Source organism: Gossypium hirsutum, chromosome A04, assembly GCF_007990345.1.
Source record: "Gossypium hirsutum isolate 1008001.06 chromosome A04, Gossypium_hirsutum_v2.1, whole genome shotgun sequence".
NCBI classification, from domain to species: Eukaryota; Viridiplantae; Streptophyta; class Magnoliopsida; order Malvales; family Malvaceae; genus Gossypium; species Gossypium hirsutum.
Window position 1 is genome coordinate 48,536,011 of NC_053427.1, and position 14,502 is coordinate 48,550,512.

General features: G+C 35.3%; 1 non-coding gene across 1 annotated transcript; it reads left to right on the forward strand.

Annotated features, from left to right (window-relative positions):
• The first annotated feature begins 9,126 nt into the window (after positions 1-9,126).
• On the forward strand, positions 9,127-9,233 carry LOC121228330 (small nucleolar RNA R71). The gene has a single exon (XR_005925906.1). It is a non-coding gene; the product is annotated as a small nucleolar RNA R71 (small nucleolar RNA).
• The last annotated feature ends 5,269 nt before the right edge of the window (positions 9,234-14,502 follow it).

Consider the following 14,502-nt stretch of genomic DNA (forward strand, 5'->3'; position numbering starts at 1 on the left):
GATGTATGTTGATGAAAGAAGGCAAGGTGATAGCTTACGAGACAATTGAAGCCACATGAGAAGAATTACCCGACGCATGATTTAGAATTAACCGCTATTGTGTTTGCTTTGAAGATATGGCGACACCATTTGGACAGTGAGAAATGTCATTTTTTTTCCAACCATAAGAGTTTAAAGTATTTGATGACTCAGAAGGACTTGAACTTACAACAACAAAGATGGCTCGAACTGCTGAAAGATTATGAGTTAGTGATTGACTATCATCGGGTAAAGCGAATGTAGTCACAGATGCCTTGAGTAAGAAGACCATGTTTTCTTTGAGAGCGTTGAACACGAGATTGACCTTATCCAATGACAGATCTATTCTAGCCGAATTGAGAGCTAGACCGATGTTTATTCAGCAAATTTGTGAAGCTTAGAAATGTGATAGTGATTTGCAAGCCAAGAGAGTTCATGGTGAATCATTTAGTGATTCGGATTTCCATGTCAAATTCGACGATTGTTTGATGTTTCGAGGTAGAGTTTCTGTACCGAAGAATGATGAACTTATTCAGAAAATTCTTCATGAAGTGCATGATGGTTGTTTATCTGTGTATCCGAGTAGTATGAAAATGTATAATGATTTGAAGAAAATGTATTGGTGGTTAGGCATGAAAAGAGATATCTCTGAGTTTGCTTCAAGATGTCTGATTTGTCAACAAGTGAAAGCCGAACACCAAGTGCCTTTGGGTTTACTTCAGCCAATGATGGTACCCGAGTGGAAATGGGATAGAATTACGATGGATTTTGTAACGGGTTTACCTTTGACTCCAAAAAAGGAATATATAGTTTGGGTTGTTGTTGATAGATTGACGAAATATGTTCACTTTATAATGGTATGTATTGATTACTCGCTTGATGAGCTAGCTGAGCTGCACGTTATGGAGATTGTGAGATTGCATGGGGTGCCTATTTCTATTATCTCGGATAGGGATCCGAGGTTTACTTCAAGGTTTTGGAAAATGTTCCAAGAAGTTTGGGAATGAAGCTGAATTTTATTACCGCTTTTCATCCATAAACCGATGGTCAGTCTGAGAGAGTAATTCAAATACTTGAGGATATGCTTCGATGCTGTGTTCTAGAATTTGAGGGTAGTTGGAAAAATATCTACCATTGGTCGAATTTGCCTATAACAACAACTACCAGTCGAGTATCAAAATGGCACATTATGAGGCATTGTATGGCCGCAAGTGCTGAACACCCTTGTATTGGACCAAACTTAGTGAGAAACAAATTCACGGGGTCGACTTGGTTAAGGAAATTGAAGAGAAAGTAAAAGTAATTCAAGATTGTTTAAAAGCTTCTTCTGATAGACAGAAATCATATGTGAATTTGAAAAGAAAAGAGATTAAGTTTCAAGTTGGGATAAAGTATTTTTGAAAGTATCCCCGTGGAAGAAGATTCTCAGATTTGGCCGTAAAGGCAAGTTGAGTCTAAGTTTTATTGAACCGTATGCAATTATTGAAAGAATAGGGCCAATGGCATATAGGTTAGCTTTACCAACATAGTTGGAAAGAATTCATAATGCATTGTTGCGATGATATCGTTTCGATCCTTCACATGTGATTTCTCCGACGGAGATTGAGATTCGACCAGATATGATGTATGGTGAAGAATCGATTAAGATATTAGCTCGAGAAGTTAAATAGTTGAGAAATAAATGTATAGCCCTAGTGAAAGTTTTGTGGCAAAGACATGGTGTTGTAGAGGCTACATGAGAACCAGAAGAGGCCGTGAGAAAACAATATTCAAACCTCTTTTCTGGTAAGATTTTCGGGGACGAAAATCCCTAAAAAGGGAAGAGTTGTAACAGCCCGATTTTGGGGCTAGTCAGAACAGTGGTTTCGGGACCACAAATCCAACATAGAAAATTTTGTTTTTATTATAATTTTATGGTCTACCGTTTCACGAAATAATTTCGTTCGAAAATCTTGACATTTGGGCACTCAATTTAGTAAAAAAGACTAAATTGTAAAAAGTGTAAAAGTTGAGTTCTATATGCTAGAGGTGTCCAATAGCTATGAGATTTTAAATTAGAGGTCCTTAAATGATAATTTTACCATTTGTTAAGTTAGTGGACAAAAATTGATATGGTGAGATAAAATTTTAAAGTTTGGCAAAAAGGGCATTTTGGTCATTTGGTAAATGAAAGAATAAAAAGGGAAAATCAAGTTAAAATTGTGTCCATCTTCTCCTACCTAGGCCAAAAATCTCAAGCTCACCATAGCTAGGGTTTTTTCAACTTTCAAGCTTGATAGTAAGTGCATTCTAGCCCCATTTTTAACGTTCTTTACATTTTTGAAGTCCTTGTAACCCGAATTACCTATTTTTACCATTATTTTGAAGTAGGGTTCATGTTTAAAAATTTACCCATGTGTGACATTCATGTGTCTTGATGTTTAATGGTAGAAAATCAAAGTTTGACGTGTAATAAACAACTATTACTAAGTGATTTTTCATGAAAATACATAAAGAGGACCTATTTGTAAAAAGATGTAAAACAGGTAGTAAAAATCTAATTTTATGAAAAATACGGGCTGATATGAGCATGAATATGGTTCAGCTAGGCTTGGATAACAAAAAATTGAATACATTTCATTTTATGAGCTTAGGGATTAATTTGTAAAAGTGTGAAACTTTAGGGGCAAAAAGGTAAATTTTCCATAATGTGATGTTTGGAACAATTTGAATAATGTGAATATTAAGTAAGCTAAAATTGCTATTATAGATCAAGAAAAATGAAGTTCGGACCTTGATCGGGGAAAGAATAAGGTGTTTGATGATTAAATCCATTTCTCCTATTTTTGTAGTAAGGTAAGTTTGTATGTAAATAATGCATTGTTATTTACGATTTAATTGTTTTAATATCGTATGAATTGTAATTTACTATTTGAATGAATTCAACAAAGTTCGACAAGAGAGAAAATCTCAGTTGAACCTTAGTAATAGTTAGGATACAAATGTCATGACATTAGGGTTAGTTGAGATTACGTGTAAGACCATATCTGGGATATGGCATCGATATGAGATTTTGTGTAAGACCATAGCTGGGATAATGGCATCTATATGAGATCCCATGTAAGACCATATCTTGGATATGGCATTGGTATGGTACTATGCGTGTGAGATATCCCGATTATCCTTTAGTATTCCAAGTGGTTCAACGGGTAACTTAACGGTCATGTTAAAGTTATGAAAGATTATGATATGTTATGGGAGACAATGGTATGCTCCAAGTTGATATAGGAATGTACACAGAACGCATGCTTAATGAGCTTGATATGTGATGAACTCTCGGTGTGGTATGATTGAGTAAGTTATGATGTTAAGGTTTTAATGACATCTATTCTAAGTTTGATCATGAAAGTTTACAATGATATTTATAATAATTTACTTCATATAATTATATGTTAAAGTGTGTTTATGATGCCTATTATTTGCATAGGAACTTACTAAGCTTTAAAGCTTATTCCCTTTCTTTTTCCCTTGTCTTATAGTGTCACCAAGTCAGCTCGAGGATTGAAGACAGTCGGAGATCCATTCACACTATCAAATTATTATTTTGGGTACTTATGATTACATTATTTTGAATATGGCATGTATAGGGACTTGGTCATTTTGTTATGTGTCATAATTGATTTGGCCAAAAATGTTGGCTTATGTTATTTGATAATTCATTTTGTGTGCAATATCCCGAATTAGGGCCTAATCGGAATAGTGGTTTTGTGACCACAAATCCGAGATAGAAATAATTATTTTATGATTATTTTGAGGTCTATGATATGATTGCATGATTGTGTGAAATTTTTGTGAAGAAATTTTATGCATAAAGTGCTTACTTTGAAGTTAGGGACTAAATTGAATAAGTTGCAAAACTTGCATTCTAGAAGTTTCTAGTATGAAATTGCTTTGAAATATTAATTAGGAGGTCTCAAATAGAATTTGACCAATTTCTAAGTTTATGGACAAAAATTGGACATGGATGGAATTTTTGGAAAGTTTAGTAAAAAGGGCATTTTGGTCATTTAGGGGTAAAATAAATTAAAATACAAAATTAAAAGCCAATTTTGTTCATCTTCTTCACCATGGACGTGTATACCAAGGGAGACTCCATGGCTAGGGTTTCCAAGCTTCCACGCTCAATGTAAGTCCGTTCTAGCCTCGTTTTTAATGATTTTTACGTTTTTGGAGTCCCGATAACTTGATTTAGCTTATGCTAGCAATAATTCAACCTAAGGTTCATAATTGGAAAAATACCCATAGGTAAAATTTGTGTATTTTGGTGTTTTATTATAGAATATGAGGTTCTAAATTATGTTAGACAACTTATGGTACACGGTTTTAAGTGAAAACGAGTAAAAGGGCTTAATCGGTAAAAATACCTAATAGTCATAAGTACATGTTAGAGTGAGAATTTGATGTTTCCATAGAAGGAAAAAATGAATAACATGTCATAGACCATAAGAAAATAGGATGAGGTTTAATTTTCGAACCTTGGGGCAAAAGTGCAAATATGCAAAAGTTTAGGGGTCAAAATGAAAATTTGTAAAAATATGATTTTTGGACCTGTATGAATAGTGTGACTAATTATTAGGCTAAATGTGATATTATAGATGAAGGAAATCGAGATTCGGGCTTAAATCGGGAAAGTACAAGGTTATGGACTAAAATGGTAAATTGCCGTTTCTGGATCGAGGTAAGTTCGTATGATAATAATAATGCAATGTTATGTTTGAATTATATTTCTTACTATTATTGCATATATTGTATGATTTAATATATTGGAAAAGTTGATGGAATGGTGTTTATGATGTGGAAATATGGCACGAAAGAATGTTACATGAAATGCAAGAAAATGATGTTACATGACAAGTGATATATGAAATATGTGATATATGTTATGTAAATTCTTAAAAGCTGATTTGATATGTGAGTTGTGTCTTATTATACTATGAATGGACAATTGGTACTATGGATAGTGAGATCGACACTTCGAGTAAGTTCGTACATAAATAATCTATCGATTCTTTTTATGTTATTATATTTTGATATCATATGAAATGTGGCTGCCTATCAAATGGTTGTTTGATGTAAGTTATGAATTTAAATTGATTACAGACAATTTAGTAAAATGTTGAGAAGTGAGGAATTTCCCGGTTGAACCTTCAGAATAGAAACGATACAAATGAACTATTGTGAGGTCACGTGTGTAGTACTAAGTGCAGGCTACTACGTGTACTGGATAATTAGTCGCATGTGTAGTACTAAGTGCAGGCTACTATGCGTACCTAAAAACTGTGATCACGTGTGTAGTACTAAGTGCAGGCTACTATGTGTACCAGATTATTGGTCGCATGTGTAGTACTAAGTGCAGGCTACTATGCGTACCAGATAGCTTCAGCTACAAGTGTGGAAATGGTAAAATGTGCAGGCAATTGTGTATCTGTTATTATTCCGATGAGTTCAACGGCAAATCGATTAAATGAATATACATGTGAAAGTGATTGTGTGATGAACAAGTGCAAGTATATGTTTATTTGAATTTATGAGCAATATGCTCGATATTTGAGCGAACCTTGGTAAAATGGAATGGATTAAGTGAATTGTGTAAAAGTGAACTTTAGTAGTAAAATAGTGTTGAACAGCAGCAGTGCATGATTTGAAAATTTACAAAAAATTGTGTAAGTTTAATTAAATTTGAAAAAAATTATGGAATTAAAGATTAATTAGTTTATTTTCATATAAAAGAAACAGGGGGAGCAAAATAGTTATATATTATGTGATATTATAATTTTTGTAAGACAGTGTCAGAATAGATTTGAGATCCCCTTTTCTGACTTTAGAAATTCACCATAAATTGTAAAAAACTTATTAAGAGTCATACCTTACATGTATGGATTCCTTATTGAGTCTATTTTTAAGGAAAACAAACAAAATGGTCGTTGAAATTCTGTACAGGGATAAATTTGGTTCCTAGTGAACAGGGGTCAGAGTAGCCGTACCCTAAAATAGGGGAAACTTTAATGAATAAACTGTACTAATTGGATAAACAAAAAATTTTGGAAATTTTATGGGAGAAAGATATATGAATCTAATCTCAAGGAAAATTAATGAAACTAAATTTGGAGTTTTTTAGCTTCAGATATGATTTAGTAACTGTAACTCGATAACAAAGCATAACCTGAACATGTGTAATTGTATAATTATAGTGTTTTATCTTGAAAAGCGTGGTAGTAATTGCTTATTATTTTCATATGAACTTACTAAGCGTAAAGCTTACCCATCCTCTCCATTTCTTTAGTATTGGCAGGTCGGCTCGGGGTTGGAGATCATCGGAGGCAAAATCACATTATCAAACTATCATTTTGGGAAAGTTAATTCAAATATTAGAAATATCAAGTGAGTGGCATGTATAGGAAGTTGGTTTGTGATATGTATTTTTATTATGATTTTGACCATACGTATCAGTCTGCATTGAGTTATCGTATATGATCATGAGATGTAGTCCTTATCCATTATGGTTTATAAGTTTAATTAATCGTGCCATGTCCTATGTTTTGATGTGATGATATAGTTAGCTTTGTTTGTTATGCATGTGTTTGAAAAGTTTTGAATTAAATGAAATTTTAGGGCTCGGTTTTTGTCTATGTGTATTGTTAAGTTTGGTAATGCCTTGTACTCTATTCCAGCCTTGGATACGGGTAACGGGTGTTACATTGTGAATGGCCATTGAAATTGGCTAATATTGGCTTAAGTATATATATTCATATGATGATGCCCTTCATGGATGTGGATATTGCATGGTTTAAGATGATAAGTATGAGATGTTGTATGTGATAGAAAATAGCATGTAACTGATGTGTGAATGACTAGGTTGTGGCTGATTTGGTTGTATGAATATCCTTGGATTTGTGTTGGTTGTTTTTGTGTAGGTTGGTGCAAGTAAGGGTGCAAAATGGCTTGGTAAATAGCCTTATTTTTTCCACACAGGTAGACACATGAGCGTGTGTCTAGGCTGTGTGTGACACACAGCTTGCCCTATGGGTGTGTGATCCAGACATGTGTCCCTTGCATTTTTCAATTTTAGCTTTGAACACAGGCAGAGACATGGCCGAGTGTCTCAGCCATGTGAAGGACACGGCCCAGGGACACGAGTGTGTACCCAGGGCATGTGAAGTCTGCACCTATTTTATGAAAAATTATGAAATTTAAATCGCCCACATGGCCTAAGCACATGGGCGTGTGACTTAGCCGTGTGATCACAATTTGTTGATGATGTCATAAATAGAGAGTTACACGGGTTAGGGACATGGCCGTGTGACTACATGGCCTACCCACATGGGCTTGTGACCACATAGCCTACCCACACAGGCGTGTGACCCCTGTTCTTCTGAAAATTTTCTAAGTGTTGGAAAGTTTTCTAAAGCTCTCAGTTTAGTTTCGAACCACTTCCAATGTATGTTTTGAGCTTCCTAGGCTCGTTTAAGGGATGATATGAATGTTTTTGAAAAGTTTTAAATTTGAGTGGAATTTCATGTCTCAGTTTTGAATGTTTGTTTGAGATTAAATCTGGTAATGCCTTATACCTTGTTTCGGTCTCGAATACGGGTAAGGGGTGTTACAAAATAAATTTGTCTACACATACCAATACATCCTTGATTTTTCCTTCTGGATATGCTAATGAATGATCTGCTAATTGAAGTGTAACCATAGTAGGTCTAACTTCACCTTTCCCCAACTATTTGAATATAGACATGGGAATCAAGTTGATGACAGCACCTAAATCACATAGTGCCTTACCACAATACGTTGCTCCAATGTTGCAAGGTATGGTAAAACATCCAAGATCCTTCTACTTTATGGGTAGTTTGTCTTAAAGATATGCACTACATTCCTTTGTTAAGGCTACTGTCTCAAATTCTCCTGGTCTTCATTTTTTAGATAGGATATCGTTCATGAATTTGATGTAATTCGACATTTCTTCAAGTGCATCAACCAATGGCGTGTTGATATGAAATTGCTTGAGTACGTCTAGGAACTTCTTGAATTGGACTTATTGCTTTTTCTTTTGAAGTCTTTGAGGGTAGGGTGGTGGGGGATTATTTACTGGAACTGGTCGATTCATATTCGGTGGCAACTCTACATCTAACGAAGCTACTAGTTTATCAAAATTGATTGGTTCAGAAATTACCTTATCGGGTTTTACAGATTTACGCTATTGTGAAACTGGAATTTCAGCACTTGGTTGAACTTCCTATGAGTCTTGAGCATCAGCTAGCTCCTCTTCAACTTTGACAATGTTGGGCTCTAATGTCTTTCCTCTCCTCAATGTCGCCTTCCCTAGATTTCTTGGATTCTTCGTATCACTAGGCAAAACACCTTGTGGATGGTTCCTGAGTTCAATGTTAAGCTAGCCCATTTGGTTTTCCAGGTTTTACAATATGGCTACTTGGCTTTGGATGAAGGCATCATTTTTGGCTATGTATGCCTTCAACAAGTTTTCTAAGCCATTGGGAGATTCAGCTTGAGGTTGCTTCTAAACTTATTGGGTAAAAACAGGTGGCTGGGTTGGTCTAGGTTGGACATAAGTGTTACTGGTCTAGCCCCTTGGTTACTCCAAGAGAAATTATGGTGCTTTCGCTAAGATGGGTTATAAAAATTGGATTGCAGTCATTGCCCTTTCTCAATTTTGGTTCTGATTACCCATGTAATACACGAATTTTGGGTTTGATGGACATTCTTCAAACAAATGTCCTTCCCTACAATAGACATAAGCTATATTTTGAAAGTGATTAAGTGGTAGAGCTACCAAACTATCAAACCCATTAGTGGGAAAATTTCTAAGCATTGAGGAAATTGAAGATGCCTGAGATGCAAGTGAAGTGAGAGCGTCCACTTTGTGTACTCCAGTGACTCATCTTCATGACACTACTCGATCAGTTGGACATTGATAAATGTTGCTAGCAATTCTCTCAATGATTTCAAAAGCCTTGTTAAAGAAGATCACCATTAGTAGAAGCGTCCACTACCACCCTTTTGTAAGCATTGAGACCATTATAAAACATCTCGAGTTGGATGCAATAAGGGATTCCATGATAAGGGAACTTTTGTAATAATTCTTTGTACCTTTCCCATGCCTCATACAAGGACTCATCATCCAATTGTTGGAAAGCAGTGATCTCATTCCTCAACTTAGCATTCTTGCTAGGCAAGAAATACTTCATGAGGAATCTTTCAGCTAACTCTTGCCATGTGGAAATGAAATTTGGTGGCAATGAGTTCAACCAGGCTCGAGCTCTATCCCTTAGTGAATATGGGAACAACTTTAATCGCAGTGCATCTTCAGGTACTTCGGCTAACTTGAAAGAATCACTCACCTCCATAAACAGTCTTAAGTGAAGATGAGGATCTTCGGTAGGCATTCCACTGAATTGGCCCATTGTTTGAAGCATCTGAAACATGACTGGTTCAGCTTGAACTATTTTGCCTCATTTTCAGGTCTCTTAAACCCGGATTGTAACACCTCTAACCCGTATCCGTCGCTAAAATAGGGTTACAGAGCATTACCTGAGTTTACATTTCAAACAGACATAAATTTCAAATATTTCAGGTCATAGAAATAAACATATTAAAACTAAGTCAAAACATACATATTGTCCCTTATACGAGCCCTAGATGCCCCAAATATGCGTTAGAAAAAAGTCAGGAATAAATCAGAAACTCAAAGAATTTTTTAGAAAACATACTAAATTGTACCAAATATACCAGCCAATTATTAGCCTTAATATACATATATGTCTTCCATAGCAATGTACCAATTTAACCCAAATTCATCATATCACAAAACACATTTAACTATCATTTTACCTTTAATTAATCAATCATAAAATAAGCCATACATCAACCATGTTAATACTACTTATATACATACCAAAATATGTACATATAGGCCAACATTAGCCAAAATACCTATACATGCCACTATAACTAAAATTTAACAATCAAATGTACCAAAAGAGCTGATGGATAGTGTGATATAGCTCTGATAAGCTTCCAGCTCGAACAAGTCTCCGATTCATTATAAAACACGAAAAATAACACAAAGTAAGCATTTAAGCTTAGTAAGTTCGATAACATAGAATATAACTTACCATTTAGTCATATCATAGATAATTAAACAAGCGTATCCAACACAATTTGGCCAAATGCCTAGGCACATATTCACCAAGCATGTTAGCCATGTAAACACATATATAAGCCAACAAACATGGATTTATACAACAATTAATCAAGTTCCAAATACATGTATCAACTGATTCAAGTTCTCATACAACAACATTTCTATGTAATTCATGTGTATACCGATAATAGTTCATATCGAACTCTTATCATTTCATATCAGAACATTTCCCGTTGAACCATTTAGAATACTGTTGGATACCCAGGATAGCTTACACATATCATATAACTATAATTTGTCAATTCATCTACATGTATGCTCATACGAACTGTGAATCGATATGCTCACTCGAGCTGTAGATTGGTATGCTCTCAGGATCTATATATCGGTATGCTCACATGAGCTGTGGGTCGGAACGTAGCTACACAATGCTGCTCACATGATCTGTGGAGTATCCGTAACACATACAGGACCTGAACCATCTGTAACGCCCCGTACCAGAGACCGTTGCCGGAGTCGAACACGAGGTGTTAACGGACTTAATTCATTTACTTACACAGTTCATTTATAAATTTCTAGACAAGCTGGCTAACTGAATTACAGTCACTTTAAAAATTATATCTCGAGTTTCGAAGCTCGAAAACTGATTCCGTAAATTTTCCCTAAAACTAGACTCATGTATCCATCTACAAGTTTTTTTCTAGAATTTTTCGTCAGGCCAATTAGTACAGTTTATTAGTTAAAGTCTCCCCTGTTACAGGGTTGACTACTCTGACCTTCATGCATTACGACTTAGATATCTCCATGTACAGGGCTTAAATACTTATTCCGTTTGTTTTTAAAGAAACTAGACTCGAAAAGGAATCTGTACATATAGGGTATGACTTCTAATTATCTCTGGTTAATTTATAGTGAATTTCCAAAGTCAGAAAAGGGGATCCAGAAATCGCTCTGGCCCTGTTTCACGAAAACGTAAACATCTCTTAAAATACGGCTCATATGATCGTTTTGTTTCTTCCATATGAAGATAGACTCATCAAGGTTCGATTACATAATTTATTCACTATTTAATTCCATTCCTACTATTTTTAGTGATTTGTCAAATTCACATCACTGCTGCTGTCAGCATCTGTTTTTAAGGTAGACTTTACCTATTTCATGGTTTTCCATGGATCAACTAGCCATTTGTCGTACATAGCACCAAAATGATCGTGATTAACCATTCCAATGGCTAATCGTTACCAAGCATTTCCATACCACTCAATGAACAATATAAAAATGATTATAATGCTATGCTCAAAATATATAAGCCATTTTCGCAAGGCTATCCAAATATATACAATACCAAAAGGTACATGAATAACAAAAAAGGGCAGTCCTATACATGCCATTATCAGAGTTCAACTAAAAGAGTACCAAAAGGGCTTTGATAGTGTGGACGACTTCGACTTTGACACTCCCGAGTCCGATAGCTGACGAACAAAATCTATAAACAGAGAATCAAAGCAACGAAATAAGCATTTAATGCTTAGTAAGTTTGGAATAATGAAATTATGCACAACTAAGGTATAGCGTTCGTATGACTAAATGAATAATTGCATATACACATATTCTCAAAATCACACTTACTTCACATTTCAACCCTTATATCCATACACAGGGGATTAACTTAACTAAAGGCTGGAAGCTTGTTAATCAATTGAGCGAATACTATTTAAAAGGAATCAACTATTCCAATGCATATACAAAACATACCTCATCGTTTGGATTTTACGAGCATATTAATTGAAATTATTACAGCAAGATCGCTCATTCTCCAAACCCAAGTACCTTCGGGATTTAGCCGGATATAGCTACTCGCTCAAATGCCTTCGGGACTTAGCCCGGATATAGTAACTCGCACAAATGCCTTCGGGACGTAGCCCGGATTTAATAACTCGCACAAATGCCTTCGGGACTTAGCCCGGAATTAGTCACTAGCACAAATGCCTTCGGGACTTAGCCCGGTTATCATCCGAATATTCATGCACATATCTATATTTCATTTTCATAACTAGAATTCAAACACAAGTCACTTATCAAGCATTACCATTTTCGGCTCAATAGCCACATACAAAGACCATGATTTTGATTTGCTTATAACATGATCTCTATACACATTCGGCTACCCGTCATAAGTATAAACTAATCACCTCAATATATAAGTCAAGTAGAATCATTATATCTCCATTTATTTGTTATGCTATATTTCATGACTTAATCAAATCATAAACTAAGTTCCATTACTCGAAAACTTACCTCGGATGTTGTCGAACGACTTCAACGGCTATTCAATTACTTTTTCCTTCCCTTTATCGGATTTAGTTCCCCTTTTCTCTTGAGCTTAATTTAACAAATAAATTGATTTAATCATCTTGAACATCAAGAGAAATTCAAGGTACTTAGTCCATTTATATATATTAGACATTAGAGTCATAAATATGAAGTCATGAACCAAATTCAACATATTGGCTAATATTCTCCTTTAGCCGATTATCTAAGTCAAGATAGAATCATCATTATGCTTGCCTATAACCGAATACATGCAACACCAATCTATCTATTCATTCATGTGTGCATCTTATTTAAGCAGGTATATCCACAATCGAATTCATCATATAAATATCTATGATTTCACTCAAACAATCTCAATACAACACATGGTGCTCAAACCATTATTCAAATTCAAAACTCGGCTAGTACACATATATACACTAGCAATCAAATACTAACATTTGCACTTCACCTTAATAGCTAGCTTAGCAAACCTTAATTTAACATATAATTCATACATATCACATTCCAAGCCTTCACTCTATTCTATCACTTAAAATACACACATTACTCAATAACTCCCTAGTTCAAATTCGGCAACTACACCAATTCACTAGATGATTTATTATTATTATTGTTCATTTATTCAAACTACTTACAATTTCCTTAAACTATCACAATTAACAACCATTTATCTCTTCCATTTTCTACCATGGCCGAATGTTATAACCCAAGCCACACATATGGTTCCTCAAGGCCCTTCAATGACCACATTCGGCACCTCCTCAAGAACAACCCAATTTCAACCTTCAAGAAAGAAGAAAAAATATATGTACTAAGAGCTTCAAACTACTTGGCCGAATATCAAACCTCCTAACAATCAAAACTTAAGCCATGGAATGATTAGAACTTGAACTAACCACCTTCTTTATACATAATTTCCAAGAATTTCAAGGTACTTACCTCTTCCAAATCCTCATCCAAGCCGAACATGAAGCAAGAGAACTCCTTTCTTCTTCCTTCCTCAAGTCACGGCAAAATGGGGGAGCAAGGATGAAACAACTTTGGTTTCTCCTCCCACTCCCCTCATATTTTATTATTCTTCCCACAACATATTAACACAAAATGTTTATAATATGTTTTACCCCATAGCATGGCCGGCCACTAGCTCAAATTTTGGGTAATTTGACATGCAAACCCTTCATTTTTATAACATGCATTAATAGGCCACTTTACATTTGCCTAGCACATTTCTAAACTTTCTCACAGAAGTCCTATTTAATAAAATTCACTTACAATTAACAAAATTCAAATATGAAATTTTCACACATGCATATATACATATAATAAGCATCAAATATGACGGTTAATTATTTTTATGACTCGGTTTTGTGGTCCTGAAACCACTTCTCGACTAGGGTCACATTAGGGCTGTCACAACTCTGCCCCACTTTATGAAATTTTCGTCCCCGAAAATCTTACCGATAAATAGGTTTGGGTATCGTTCTTTCATAGAGTTCTCAGTTTCCCAAGTAGCTTTTTCGATCCCGTGTTTGGGCCATAATACCTTTACTAACGGAACCTTTTTGTTTCTTAACTCTTTCACTCCACGAGCTAGGATACGAATCGGTTCTTCTTCATAACTCATATCGGATTGAATTTCAACCTCTGATGGATTAATTATGTGCGACGGATCAGATCTATAACGTCGAAGCATCGAAACATGAAAGACGTCGTGAATCTTTTCAAGTTCAGGGGGTAAAATCAATCTATATGCCACTGGACCAACTCGTTCGGATATTTCATACGGCCCTATGAACCTTGGACTCAGTTTGCCCTTACGGCCAAATCTGAGTATCTTTTTCCAAGGTGAAACTTTAAGAAACACTTTGTCTCTCACCTGGTACTCAATATCTCTTCATTTTAAATCCGTGTACAACTTCTGACGATCTGATGCTGCGTTCAGACTC